Source organism: Takifugu rubripes, chromosome 17, assembly GCF_901000725.2.
Source record: "Takifugu rubripes chromosome 17, fTakRub1.2, whole genome shotgun sequence".
Taxonomy (NCBI): domain Eukaryota; kingdom Metazoa; phylum Chordata; class Actinopteri; order Tetraodontiformes; family Tetraodontidae; genus Takifugu; species Takifugu rubripes.
Window position 1 is genome coordinate 8,226,204 of NC_042301.1, and position 12,957 is coordinate 8,239,160.

The 12,957-nt window shown below is 42.1% G+C and overlaps 1 pseudogene; it reads left to right on the forward strand.

Annotated features, from left to right (window-relative positions):
* Positions 1-435: 435 nt before the first annotated feature.
* On the forward strand, positions 436-2,666 carry LOC101070691 (equilibrative nucleoside transporter 1-like; annotated as a pseudogene).
* The last annotated feature ends 10,291 nt before the right edge of the window (positions 2,667-12,957 follow it).

Below are 12,957 nucleotides of genomic sequence, written 5' to 3' on the forward strand. Positions count from 1 at the left end.
TGTTCTCTACCTGTCTTTCTACCCAGCCGGACATCAGCAGGAGGGTCCCCCTTTATGAGCCTGGTCCTGGTCAAGGTTTCTTCCTAGTAAAGGGGAGTTTTTCCTTGCCACTGTTGCTTGTTCGGGGTCCAGGCCCTGGGATTCTGTAAAGCGCCTAGAAACAATTTTGATTGTAACAGACACTATATAAATAAAGATTGATCGATTGGCCACCTAGTGGGGGGAGGTGATTTGACTCCACCCACAATCCGACTCCTGCAAACTACTTTGTAGACACATACATAAATTATTCATGCCAATAACTGTAATTACTATAGTATTTTTCAAATATTAGCTTTTGGGGGATTTAAAAAAAATGAGCAGGCTTAATGGTAGCTTTTTCAGATAAACAAAAATAGAAGCTAGTATGTTTTAAGTAGAAGTGATAGAATGGGACATGTGCCAATGCAAATAAGAACCACCCTGTTGGAGTTCAGCAGTGCAGAATGTATTAGTTGTGCAGCATCCTCAGCTATCTGTTTGTCATGTCTGCAGGTCCATTCCTAACCCTTTTTCCTTAAAGATGACAATCAGCATACCACAGGACAAGTAAGTACATTAATCAGATCTGTGTGCCTCTTGCAGGCAAACTTAGACTTCTGATATTCTAAAAGTGGCGAAATAAGACAGAACTTTTTTGTGCTGTTATTTATATCCCTTGTCTTTTATTAGTGCTACTGTGAGTGATTCGATCAGTAAACTGAATGCTTGTTAATAAATAATAATTTTAATGCCTGTTCACTTAAGAAATTACATGTACTGGTGCCTTCATTTGAGCAAATTAGGCCTCATCTTAATGTGTCATTCACATGAAACTATTATGGTTTTAAATGTTAGAGAGTTAACTACACTAAAAAATGTAGTTGCTTGTTTAATTGCTTTGTTGTAGATGGTCAAAAATTGATAGGCAAGAGAGTTAGCAGACCTGCTAACTGGGGCCTGTGTCTGTGTTTTCTGAGAATTTGAATTGAAGAAAAATATTTTATCATAAAATTATTTCAGGTACTATGGAGTTTGGCTGATCTTTTTTTATGCTGGGTTTAGGAACACTGCTGCCCTGGAATTTCTTCATGACTGCTATCATGGTTTGATACCTTCTCCATTATTAGACAGCCTTGTCTTCTCAACATGCCTCTAATGTGGAGGACAAACAACAATTCTAAATAAAACTAGTATAAACTCATGGACTCAACTATGCTTTGTTTATAGTACTTCAATAGTCATCTAAAGGAATCTTCTTTGGGTGATACTTTAGCCAATCAGACACAGGCAGCAGGCGAGGATCGTAGCATTCTGGAGGCAAAGTTCAATAACCTGATGACGTTTTTTGCCATGCTGCCACTACTCTGCACGTGCCTCAACTCTATCCTGCATTCACTGTAAGTACTGCAATCAAACAGTAATGAAGACCTTTTCAATGGAAGTTCAAAGTGTTTGCCTTCAAAGTCTTTGGAGGTGATATGTCCTGGGTTAAAGACTTACGATTGTTGCATCATCTGTTCTTTCCATTTAGATCAACATTTTAACCACATGTGTTCATCACATGGCAGATGTTAAACTGTCTTAAAGGTTGTCGTGTACTTGCAAATTTAAGCTTTGTTTCAACTCCACAATGTCTAAAAGAAAATATATGTTTCTATCAACACTAGTACAAGTCAGTTCCCTCTGTGCAGACTTAAACTGAACAAAGCTTAAAAGAAAATAACTTTTTTTTTAAGAATGTCTCCATCTGTGGTGCTACCACTGACATTCAGAATTGTGTTTAAAGTTCTGTTTGTTTAAAGAAACCTAAATGATGTGTGTCATCCAAGAGTTGTTGTTTTTTTCTTTTTTTAAAAACCCTGCTGCTCTGTTTCTTTATGGATTTTTTTTCCTTTTCTTGCCCTTCTTTAGGATATCTCAGTGTTTGCGAGTGTTGGGCAGCCTTACTGTCATCATGTTTGTTTTTCATCATCACAGCCATTATTGTCAAAGTTCCTCTAGAACCTCTAACTTTTTTCTGTCTAACCATGGTGAAGATTGTCATCATCAACTGTGCGTGTTCTCAGGTTTTCCTAATAGTTTCAAACTATGAAAAAAGGCAGTATTCATTGATTGATTTGACTCCTTTGCAGGACAGCAGTGGTAATTTATTTTGTTTTGGTCTCAACAGCCTTTGGGGCTGTGTTACAGGGAAGTCTATTTGGAATGGCTGGATTGCTACCGGCTTCATATACTACTCTAATCATGAGCGGTCAGGGACTCGCTGGAAGCTTTGCAGCCTTTGCCATGATTTGCGCCATTGCAAGTGTGTCACATCATCATTTAAGTCACAGAAATCATTATCTCAGAAAGAGATGATATAGACAGAACGTTTTAGATACTTTTTATAGTAAAGGTAATTATTTCCGTTAATTTCCTCTCTTCCTATTCTTCTCTCAGGTGGTTCAGATCTTCATGATTCAGCATTTGGTTCATTTATCACAGCCTGCACTGTTATTTTTATGTGCATTCTCTCGTATGTTGTTCTACCTAAGCTGGTAAAACAAAGAAACACACACATACTTCTCCCAAATAGTTTGGAACATTTCGTTTGTGCTTTGTAGGAATATTTCCAGTTTTATCAAGAGACAAACAGAAAAAAATGACAGATGAACAGAACTCAGTTAATCTTATGAAGAGAAGTAAAAAAAATTGACAATTGCTGCAAACAGAAACAATATAATTTCTTGTTATTTTTTTCCTTTAAGTATGTAGTTTACTGTGTCTTCTGACATTAATGTATTCCAGACAATAAAAATGAAGCAACAGATCAGACGAAACGGCAAAAAATCTCTGTGGTGAAGATCTTTAAAAAGGTATGCTTAGAATGCATTTTTCAAATGAATATTTTCCCAATTTTTTGTCAATTAAAGTGTAATAACTGAGTTACAAAATGTTTATCACTTGGTTTATATTTTGGTATGACTTACTACAGAAGCTGGAAAAGGATAAAGCCATTGACAGACCACAATACTACCGTCTATATCCAGGAGAAACCATCCCTTGCATTTATGGATTGCCTAAGATCCACAAACCAGGGACCCCTCTCAGACCCATAGTAAGCAGCATCAATTCTGCAACCTACAACATTTCCAAATACTTGGCCTCCATCTTGTCGCCCATGGTTGGCAACACCCCACACCACATCAAAAACTCCCAAGACTTTGCTCAAAAAGTCGTTGGACTCACACTACTTCCAGAAGAGACTATGGTATCTTATGATGTCACGTCATTCGTCACGTGCATCCCCACCGCCAGCGCCATAGACACCATCCACAAGCACCTTCTATTGGACAAGAACCTTACAGAAAGAACAACCTTAACACCGGCCCAAATCTGCACCATGCTGGACCTGTGTTTGAACACCACCTATTTCCAGTACAGAGAAGGCTTCTACAGGCAGAAACATGGCTGTGCCATGGGCTCACCAGTATCCCCTATAGTTGCCAATCTATACATGGAGAAGGTGGAATCCCAGGCCCTGACATCCTTCACAGGAACTGCACCAAGCCACTGGTTCAGGTATGTTGATGACACCTGGGTCAAAATTCAAACACAAGAATTGGAAGCGTTCTCCGATCACCTCAACAAAACAGACGAGCATGTAAAATTCACCCGGGAAGATGTAAAAGGAAACAGTCTGGCCTTTCTGGACTGCGCGGTCAAGATCACTGAGGACAGAAATCTCACCATCGAAGTCTACAGAAAACCTACACACACTGACCAGTACCTCCAGTTTGACTCTCACCACCCACTGGAACACAAGTTGGGAGTGATCAGAACTCTCCAACACCATGTTTAGCATGTTTAAATTTGTAACCTTTCTGGATTTACACAAATCCCACAGACAAAACAGTTACAAAAAATGGTCAAAAGAAGAATAATATGGATGTATACATACATTTTACAACCAGTCTATGTTCATGTTCTCACATATGATGTTGATTATACGCTTGTGTTTGTGGCTTTATTTCTGCTAAGTGTGAGGTATAGTTGGATTTATTAATTTTCTTCAATTATTAGAGCAGGGTCACTACAATATGATGAGCTGTCACAGCTGGGTACAGCACTGTAAAATATAAGCATGTTCTGAAAAGCTCAGAGATGAGATTAGTGCATGAAAGAATGTTAATTCACTTCATGGTGACATACCCTGACTATTATCCAAGGTAATTTTGTGTGTCAACTGGACTGTTTTTCTTCTCTTGAAGATGTTTCGCCTTCTGTCCAGACCCTGACTATGTTTATTTCACAGATCAGTACTTTGTCCCAGTCAGCTGTTTCCTGCTTTTTAATCTGTGTGATTGGGGAGGCCGAAGTTTAACAGCACTCTGTATGTGGGTAAACTTAATTCATCCAACAGGAAATTGATTAGTAATTTTTTTTCTCTTTAAATAATTTTATCCAGGTTTGTTCAGGACATGGCACATTGTATGTTTCTTTCATTTTTTTATCAAAGTGCAAACAAAATATAAAACAAAAGCAAATAAAAATACAATTTATAAGTTTTTGTCAAATGAAAATATGATTTTCTTTAATCAACACTTTCTCATGTGTAATTACCTGATTCATGTTCCTGGTAGTTGTTAAGAAGCCTACTTAAATAAGACAAACTTATGAATGATTTTCCACAGAAGACAAACATTAAGCGTTAATGTGTCAAAAATATACCGTCGTAGACAGACATCTGTGTTATTAGACCTGTGGTTGTTCTCCTTGACTGTCTTTGTTTAAAGTTTTGTTGTTTTTTTCTTTTTCAGTCTAGAAAAGACAGTCTGTTACTTCCTGGGATGATTGAGTGTCATGTCATTTTCATCCCACTCTTCATGTTGTGTAACGTTCAGCCTCATCTCCATCTGCCTGTCTTATTTTATCATGATGCATTTTTCATCTTGTTCATGATCCTATTTGCCTTCAGTAATGGATATCTGGCCAGTCTCTGCATGTGCTTTGGGCCCAAGTGAGGAAATAAACAAAATTATGCCAACACATTTTTTCATCCTAGCAATTTTAAAATAGACATTTTATATTTTTTTAATTTCTTTTGCTCTGTCGGAAAGTTCTTCCACATGAAGCAGAAACAGCTGGAACCATCATGGCTTTCTTTTTGTCATTGGGTTTGGCTTTAGGAGCAGCTCTATTATCAGAGCACTTATTTAACTGGGAAAACTATTCTGGCTATTTTGGAAAAAACCCAAAGAAACAAAAAAACCTTCTTTGATATTGTTGTGATATATTGTCTGTGATGTAACAGAATGTCAATTCTATGAAATAAATTCTATGAAATGCGATGCTGAGGACAAGCATAATGAAATAAAGATGGAAGAAAACCTGTGTCATTTTTTTTTTTTTTTAACGTAACGATGTCAGGTAAGCCAACAGTTGTGTTTTAAATGGATCAGATCTTCTGCTCTGTTTGTTTCCATTCTAAGAGTTAAAATAACTCGGATGAATTAGATTTCTGGCATTGTCCACCGCTTGTGGGCTTGTACAAATGAAAAAGTCTCGATGTGATTCTCGTATTTAGCATGGGTAGTATTAATGTTAGGGTTAACGTTAGGCTTATTGTTAGGTTAAGGGTTAGGAAAAGGTTTTGGGTTCTGAAATAATTAGGGTTAGGAAAGGGGTGTGGTTAGGGTTAGGAAAAGGGTTAGGTTAATGGGTGGCATTAGCGTTTGGAAATGGGTGGGGTTAGGATTGATGCTGGGGTTAGGATTGATGCTAGGGTTGATGTTAAGGTTAGGTTTATGATTAATGTTTGGGTTAGGTTTAATATCAGGGTTAATGTTATGTGAGGTTTAGGGTTAATGTTATAATATCAATCAATTAATCAGTTTTTATTTATATAGCATCTTTTACAATCAAAATTGTTTCAAGGCACTTTAAAGAATCCCAGGGCCTAACCCTAGACAAGCAACAGTGGCAAGGAAAAACTCCCCTTTAACAGGAAGAAACCTTGAGCAGGACCAGGCTCATGTAGGGGGACCCTCCTGCTGATGGCTGGCTGGGTAGAGAGAGAGGAGAAGGGGGAGGACAGGTAGAGGAATAGGGAGGAGAGCAGAGGTAGAGGAGAGAATAGGCACACATACTCCAGAGTACATACAGAAATACATTATATTTAGTAAAGTAGTTTGCCGGTAGGGTCAGGTTGAATGGGTCAGCAGGGCATGGCTTCGGCCGAGTCGTTCAACCTGGCTCCATGCACCCCTTAGCAGCCAATACAGAGAGTCAGAGCTGGTTCTTTTTTCAACTTTAAAAAGGGCCCATGCCTTAACAACACTTTGATAAAATGGCGGTAGCCCATTTAATTTTTCAAATTTAAAGTCAGTTAAAAACAGAGCATCATCCAGCCCCAAGTTACTCACCTGTCTAAAGACACATTTGGCCACATCTCTCCCCATTAGGTTTGCCGGCCCTGTTAAAAACCTCTGTACAAAATGTATTCTAAAAGCGGCGGTCCTGCTGGCCAGGTGGATGAGGCCCTGTCCTCCCTCCTCTCTAGGCAAGTACAGCACCCCCTGCTGGACCCAATGCATGCCGTCCCAGAAGAAAGCCAGGACTCTTGTCTGAACCTGTGCTAACAAACCAGAGGGGGGCTCCATGCAAGTGAGCCGGTGCCAGAGCACAGAGGCCACCAGGTTATTGAGGAGTCCTGCCTCTGTACGACATACGGGGGAGAAGCCACTTCCATTTTTCAATTTTCCTTTCTACTTTTTCTAACGTGTCTAGCCAATTTTGTTTTTCAGTTTCTTCATCTCCAATAAAAACACCTAGGTACTTTAGGCCACCAGGCAAGATCTTGGGGAAGGACCGGCAGACCATTTTCCTAGCTGCCAACGGCCAGGGCTTCACTCTTGTGCAAGTTGACCCTGGCTGCGGACAGGCGGTTGAATAAAACCGTTAAATTAAATAGGGTGTCCCCGTCACTCTGCCTACGCACCACTATTATTATATCATCTGCGTAGGCAGATAAAACTATTTTTTTGTAAAAGGACGGCAAAACCAGGCCATCCATGTTTGTACGGATCTTAGAGAGGAGGGGTTCAAGGAAAGGAGCGTAGAGCATTCCAGAGAGGGCGCAGCCCTGCCGGACGCCTCTACGCACCCTGAAGGGGGCACCCAGACTGCCATTGAACTTCAGCATACTCACAATGTCACAGTACAGGACGCGGATCATCGCTATGAAGCCAGGGCTGAACCCAAACCTCTCCATCACCTTCCAGATGAACTCGTCTTCAACCCGGTCAAAAGCCTTTTCCTGGTCTAACAAAATGAGACCAGTATCAATGTCCAATGACCTAGAGACTTCCAAAATATCCTGAATTAGGTGGACATTATCTACTATGGACCTGCCGGGCACAGAGTAAGTTTGGTCCCGGTGGATGACCTGCTCCATAGCTTCTCTGAGCCTGGAGGCCAAAGTCTTGGACAGAATCCTATAATCCATACACAGCAGAGACACAGGGCGCCAGTTCTTAATCTCCTGCAGGTTGCCCTTTTTTGGCAGGAGGGTGACCACCGCTCTCCTACAGGACAACAGCAGGGAACTCGAGGCCAGGCTCTCGTTGAATACCTCCAGCATGTCGTGGGCCACAATATCCCAGAAGGCTTTGAAGAACTCTACCGTGAGCCCATCAACACCTGGAGCTTTCCTTCCTTTCATGCTGAGGAGGGTGGCGTGGAGCTCATCGAGTTGCAACGGCCTGTCCAGCCGCGAGTTTTTCTCCTCAGAGACCCGAGGAAGGTCCCCGCAGAACTCATTAAACAGGCCGTCATCCCTGCACTACTCACTCTCATATAAGGAGGAAAAGAACTCGGCCGGCTTCCTTATCTGGCCCGATTGGAGGATTTCAATACTGTATACCCTCGATCTCCTGTGGAGCTGCCAATCGCCTCTAGCTCCACTATCTCCATCTCTAGGTCTTTTATCGACCTGCGTGTGTCCTGCGTGGCATTGAGAGTATACTGCTGGCACAGGAGCTGTATCTCTAATTTACCACAATCCCACCACTGTCCTAAGCATGTAAAATCGGATTTTTTCTTTCAACACTCTGACCAGAAATGACATAAAACCTCTCTAAAACTATTGTCCTGGGCTAGGCTGGAGTTAAAATGCCAGTATGCACTCCTGGGCATAATGGGCCAGATTCACCAATATGTTCTTAAGAATCTACTTAGATTCTTTCTTAAGTTGTTCTTAAGAAGTTTCTTAAGAAAACCCTATGTCGGATTCATCAACGCGTTCGTAAGCCCCAGAATTGTTCGCAGCTGTGTTCTTAGATTGATGAATGCCATCTGTTCGTAAGTTGAAAGCGCGTGCCAGGTGAGTCTAATTAACATACGATTAGCATAAGTCACTGCCCACTAATGCCCATAAAAAGGAACTGCAGCAGGACCCTGTAGACAGAGCAAAAAGCAGCAAAATGCCCAAAGCTTGCCTGTCCACGCCTGATTTCTGACGCCATGTTGAACAATCAAGAAAGAATGGCTAACACGCTTGATAAAATTGCCTCAACCCTGATGACTATAGCCAACACGCTTAAAGAAATCAACAAGAATGTAAAAAAAATAAGAATGTAAAAAAAATAAACGTGTAAAAGCTGTGCTCGGATTGTGACAATAATGCATTTTATTCACAAACGGGCAATTAATCGCGCTCGAACGTGAACCACGTGCCTGCAGTCTGGCCCCATCATTGCGTCAGGACGCACATCCTCACGGGTTTGGACACGGCTCTGTGTCCAAACACATCCAGCGCCCCTTTAACATGCCGATGGTGCGTTCAATGGTGGAGCGACTGCGCGCATGCATCTGATTGAATAAAATTTCCTGTGGAGTCTGAGGGTTGGTCAGTGGTGTCAACAACCAGAGCATATCCTCGATCCCCTAATAAAATAAATCAAGATAAAATCAAATAAAAAGACAGTTTTGGCATGGTTTCCAATTTGGTTGATTAATGTTAAGTCATTGGCACATTTACGTAATTTTAAAATTCTCTGTAAATCACCAAAAATAGGAAATAAACAAATAAATATGACAGAATTATCATTGTAATATTGAATTTTATTGAACTGCACAAGAGAAGAAAATCCAACCATGCCAACATGTCGGCACTGAAATGTGCGTAAGAGTACTCCTGAGTGTTCGTAGGATTTGTTCTTACCTACGCATAAATCCAGGATAAGAAGAAATTGGTGAATGCCACAATCTTCGTAAAATGTTCGTAAGTGGGACTTAAGAACAAATTTGTTCGTAAGAACGTTTCGTGAATCTGGCCCAATGTTCTTTAAAATGACTTCATCTAAAACCAACGAGTGATCGGTAAAACCAACTGGCATGATGTTACACTGCCTAAAAACACTGAAGTGATACCTAAAACAATAAAAACGGTCAAGTCTGGCCGAGGAGATCCTACCGTCACTAGGACCAAGTGTATTGCCTGCTGTCTGCGTGCATCCTCCTCCACGCATCCACCAGGCCATGAGAATAGGCCAGCTGTCTCAGACAATGTCACGAGGCTGGATGAGGCTCTGCATGGTCTAAAAAAGACTGTGCAGTTAAGAATCCCCACCCAGGAATAAAAACTATCCATCCCCCATCCCCATTTAAAGCAGTGCAGACTTTTTCTAAAAAGCTCTTCCTCTCTGTACCATTGGTGGGAGCATAAATATTAATAAAAACCAAGAAGTGGTTCTGGAGGCATGCCTTCACCAGCAAACACCGTCCCCTCACCACATGCTCCACCTCCAGTGATGATGGAGTGAAGCTCCTTGAAAAAAGGAGGCCCACTCCACCACTGAGGGTGGTGTTGTGGCCCGTTTCTCCTCCGCGTGCGACTCTGCCACCACTCCGTCCGGGAGAGCGGGGCCTCCCTCTGCACCAAACCACTGACGCCTCGCCGCTGGAACGGGCCACGAGGCCGGAGGCGCCACGGGCCCCACGGGAGCGGCAGGCTCCGCCACCAGGCATCTGGGACCGCATGGCTCGGACAAGCCCTGGCCAGATGACCTTCCTTGCCGCAGTTGAAACACTTCAGGGTGGAGGAGGTCGCAAAAAGGGTGAAGTCGAAATCATCCACCCGAACTATGAAACGATAATTAAATTCCTCCGCCCTGTTATTGAGGATCATGTGAACCTGTTTCCGGTGAGACACTACATGTCTCAGCAGCGGAGACTTACAGCCCAAAAGCATCTTTCTAATCGGGGAAAAAACTTTCCCATGCCGCGACAGCTCCCTCACAAGAAACTCGTCACTAATAAACGGCGTCACGTTGGACAGAGTAATCCTTGCCGCCGGTTGTGTCAGCGGGGTTACTTGGACAAACTGTCTGCCCACAGTGATCCCCATGTCCACTAACTTGTTCACCTGTTCCACCTTTTCTAAGAACAATACGACCACCCTGTTCATTCGGGCGGCTGATTTAAGCGAGCTGTGGCCGATTTTTTGGCCCACAGCCAGTGCCACCTCCTCCACACTAAGCACAGAGCCAGTTTCCACCTTGACTCCATGCTTCCTGCTCAAGCCGGTCAAACCGGCGTTGGCCGCCATAACGGCCGCCCCACAAACTCACACACACTCCTTAAAACAATATAAACTCGAAAAACACCACAATAAATCAAACTATATTATCCAGCATACACTCACACACAAGAAATTATAGAAAAAAAGCGCTTTCGCACAGTTTTTTTCCACTCAATCGCTCGCTCACTCGCTCCTCCGCTCACACACGTCTCACACGAAGAGAGGAGAGGAGAGGAGAGGAGAGGAGAGGAGAGGAGAGGAGAGGAGAGGAGAGGAGAGGAGAGGAAACCATGACCCAGTGGGGTGACAGAGGCCTGTCAGGTGATCATTTTTCTAGACCCCGGCAGCTTCGGCCTATAACAGCATACCTAAGATGTTAACCTAATGATTAGATGACCCCCTAAGTATGATAGTTTGTCTGTCTATGATAGTAACTGGAGCTGAAGAATTAGTAACATTGGGCCAGATTCACGAAACGTTCTTACGAACAAATTTGTTCTTAAGTCCCACATTTTACGAAGATTGTGGCATTCACCAATTTCTTCTTATCCTGGATTTATGCGTAGGTGAGAACAAATCCTACGAACACTTAGGACAGGGGTGGGGAACCCTTTTCATATCGAGGGCCATTTCAATTTTTATAAAGTCCTCCGAGGGCCATACTATTATGAACACATACCTAGGGATGCAAAAAAAAAAAAACACTGTGTTACTAAGTCTCATGATTGCTGCATTTGAGTTTGAATTATTTATTTAGCACACATGCATATAAAATCACCAAAAAAATAGAATAAAATGACAAGTAAAATATGTTTTCATGATCATACAAAACAATAAAAAGAGGTGCAGAGTTGAGGCAAGAGACCCGTAAGGGCCTGTTCGAGGCCTCTACTCACAAAAACTGCAATACAACAAGATAATCAAGAAAATAACTGAAAAAGAAAGAAAGATAAAGACAATAATAATAACAACAACAACTAGAAAGCACTCGGAGAGCGCAGCCCTCCGCCAAGCGCAACAATTCCTGGCATATTGTGATTTCCACCATAAATATTAGTCCCACATATACTTTGACTACATATTTAGATTCCTTGACCATAAAAACATACCGTTAGCCACTGGAATCATAACAATATATGTCTTAGTTCAATAGTTATTCACGAAAAAAAATTCACGCTTTGAAACAATTTTACTTTGTACGGCGCGAGCGCCTCAGCGGCGGCTACGAGGCGCGTTCACGAACTCTCCTTCGGCGTGAGGTTTCAGCTTCGTGGCTATTAATTCACTCACCACAAAACTTGCACGCGTAATATTCTCTCTGTCGGTACATGGTCGTGTGAAAGCTGCTTGTTGAGCCTCCAAACTCTGGCGAAGAGCGTTAATTTTATCCAAACTCATCTGTCCTTTCAACTCGTCGAGTTTAGCGTGTTTCGCTAAGCATTATTCGTCCGTGTCAATCAGTCCAACCCACTACGTACATCACATGCTGTGTTCACTGACCCTGACCTTGACTCGGACATAACATAACCGTCTGTTTTATCTCAGAAAACGGGAAAATATTTCCTCGTTACGAAAGAAATTTCAGGATACGAAAGGCAAAAATACGCTACCGCTGCTACTCGCAGCTCGCGGAGTTTAGCGAACGGTCCGACTGTATAAGTGCACATATAAAATATAAAAATCTTATTGCGTTGCGGGCCGGTAGAAATGGTCTCGTAGGCCGTATACGGCCCGGAGGCCGGAGGTTCCCCACCCCTGACTTGGGAGTACTCTTGCGCACATTTCAGTGCCGACATGTTGGCATGGTTGTGTTTTCTTCTCTTGTGCAGTTCAATAAAATTCAATATTACAATGATAATTCTGTCATATTTATTTGTTTATTTGTTTATTTCCTATTTTTGGTGATTTACGGAGAATTTTAAAATTACGTAAATGTGCCAATGACTTAACATTAATCAACCAAATTGGAAACCATGCCAAAACTGTCTTTTTATTTGATTTTATCTTGATTTATTTTATTAGGGGATCGAGGATATGCCCTGGTTGTTGACACCACTGACCAACCCTCAGACTCCACAGGAGTTTTATTCAATCAGATGCATGCGCGCAGTCGCTCCACCATTGAACGCACCATCGGCATTTTAAAGGGGCGCTGGATGTGTTTGGACACAGAGCCACAACCCCGTGAGGATGTGCGTCCTGACGCAATGATGGGGCCAGACTGCAGGCACGCGGTTCACGTTCGAGCGCGATTAATTGCCCGTTTGTGAATAAAATGCATTATTGTCACAATCCGAGCACAGCTTTTACACGTTTAGTTTTTTTTACATTCTTCTTATTTTTACATTCTCGTTGATTTCTTTAAGCGTGTTGGC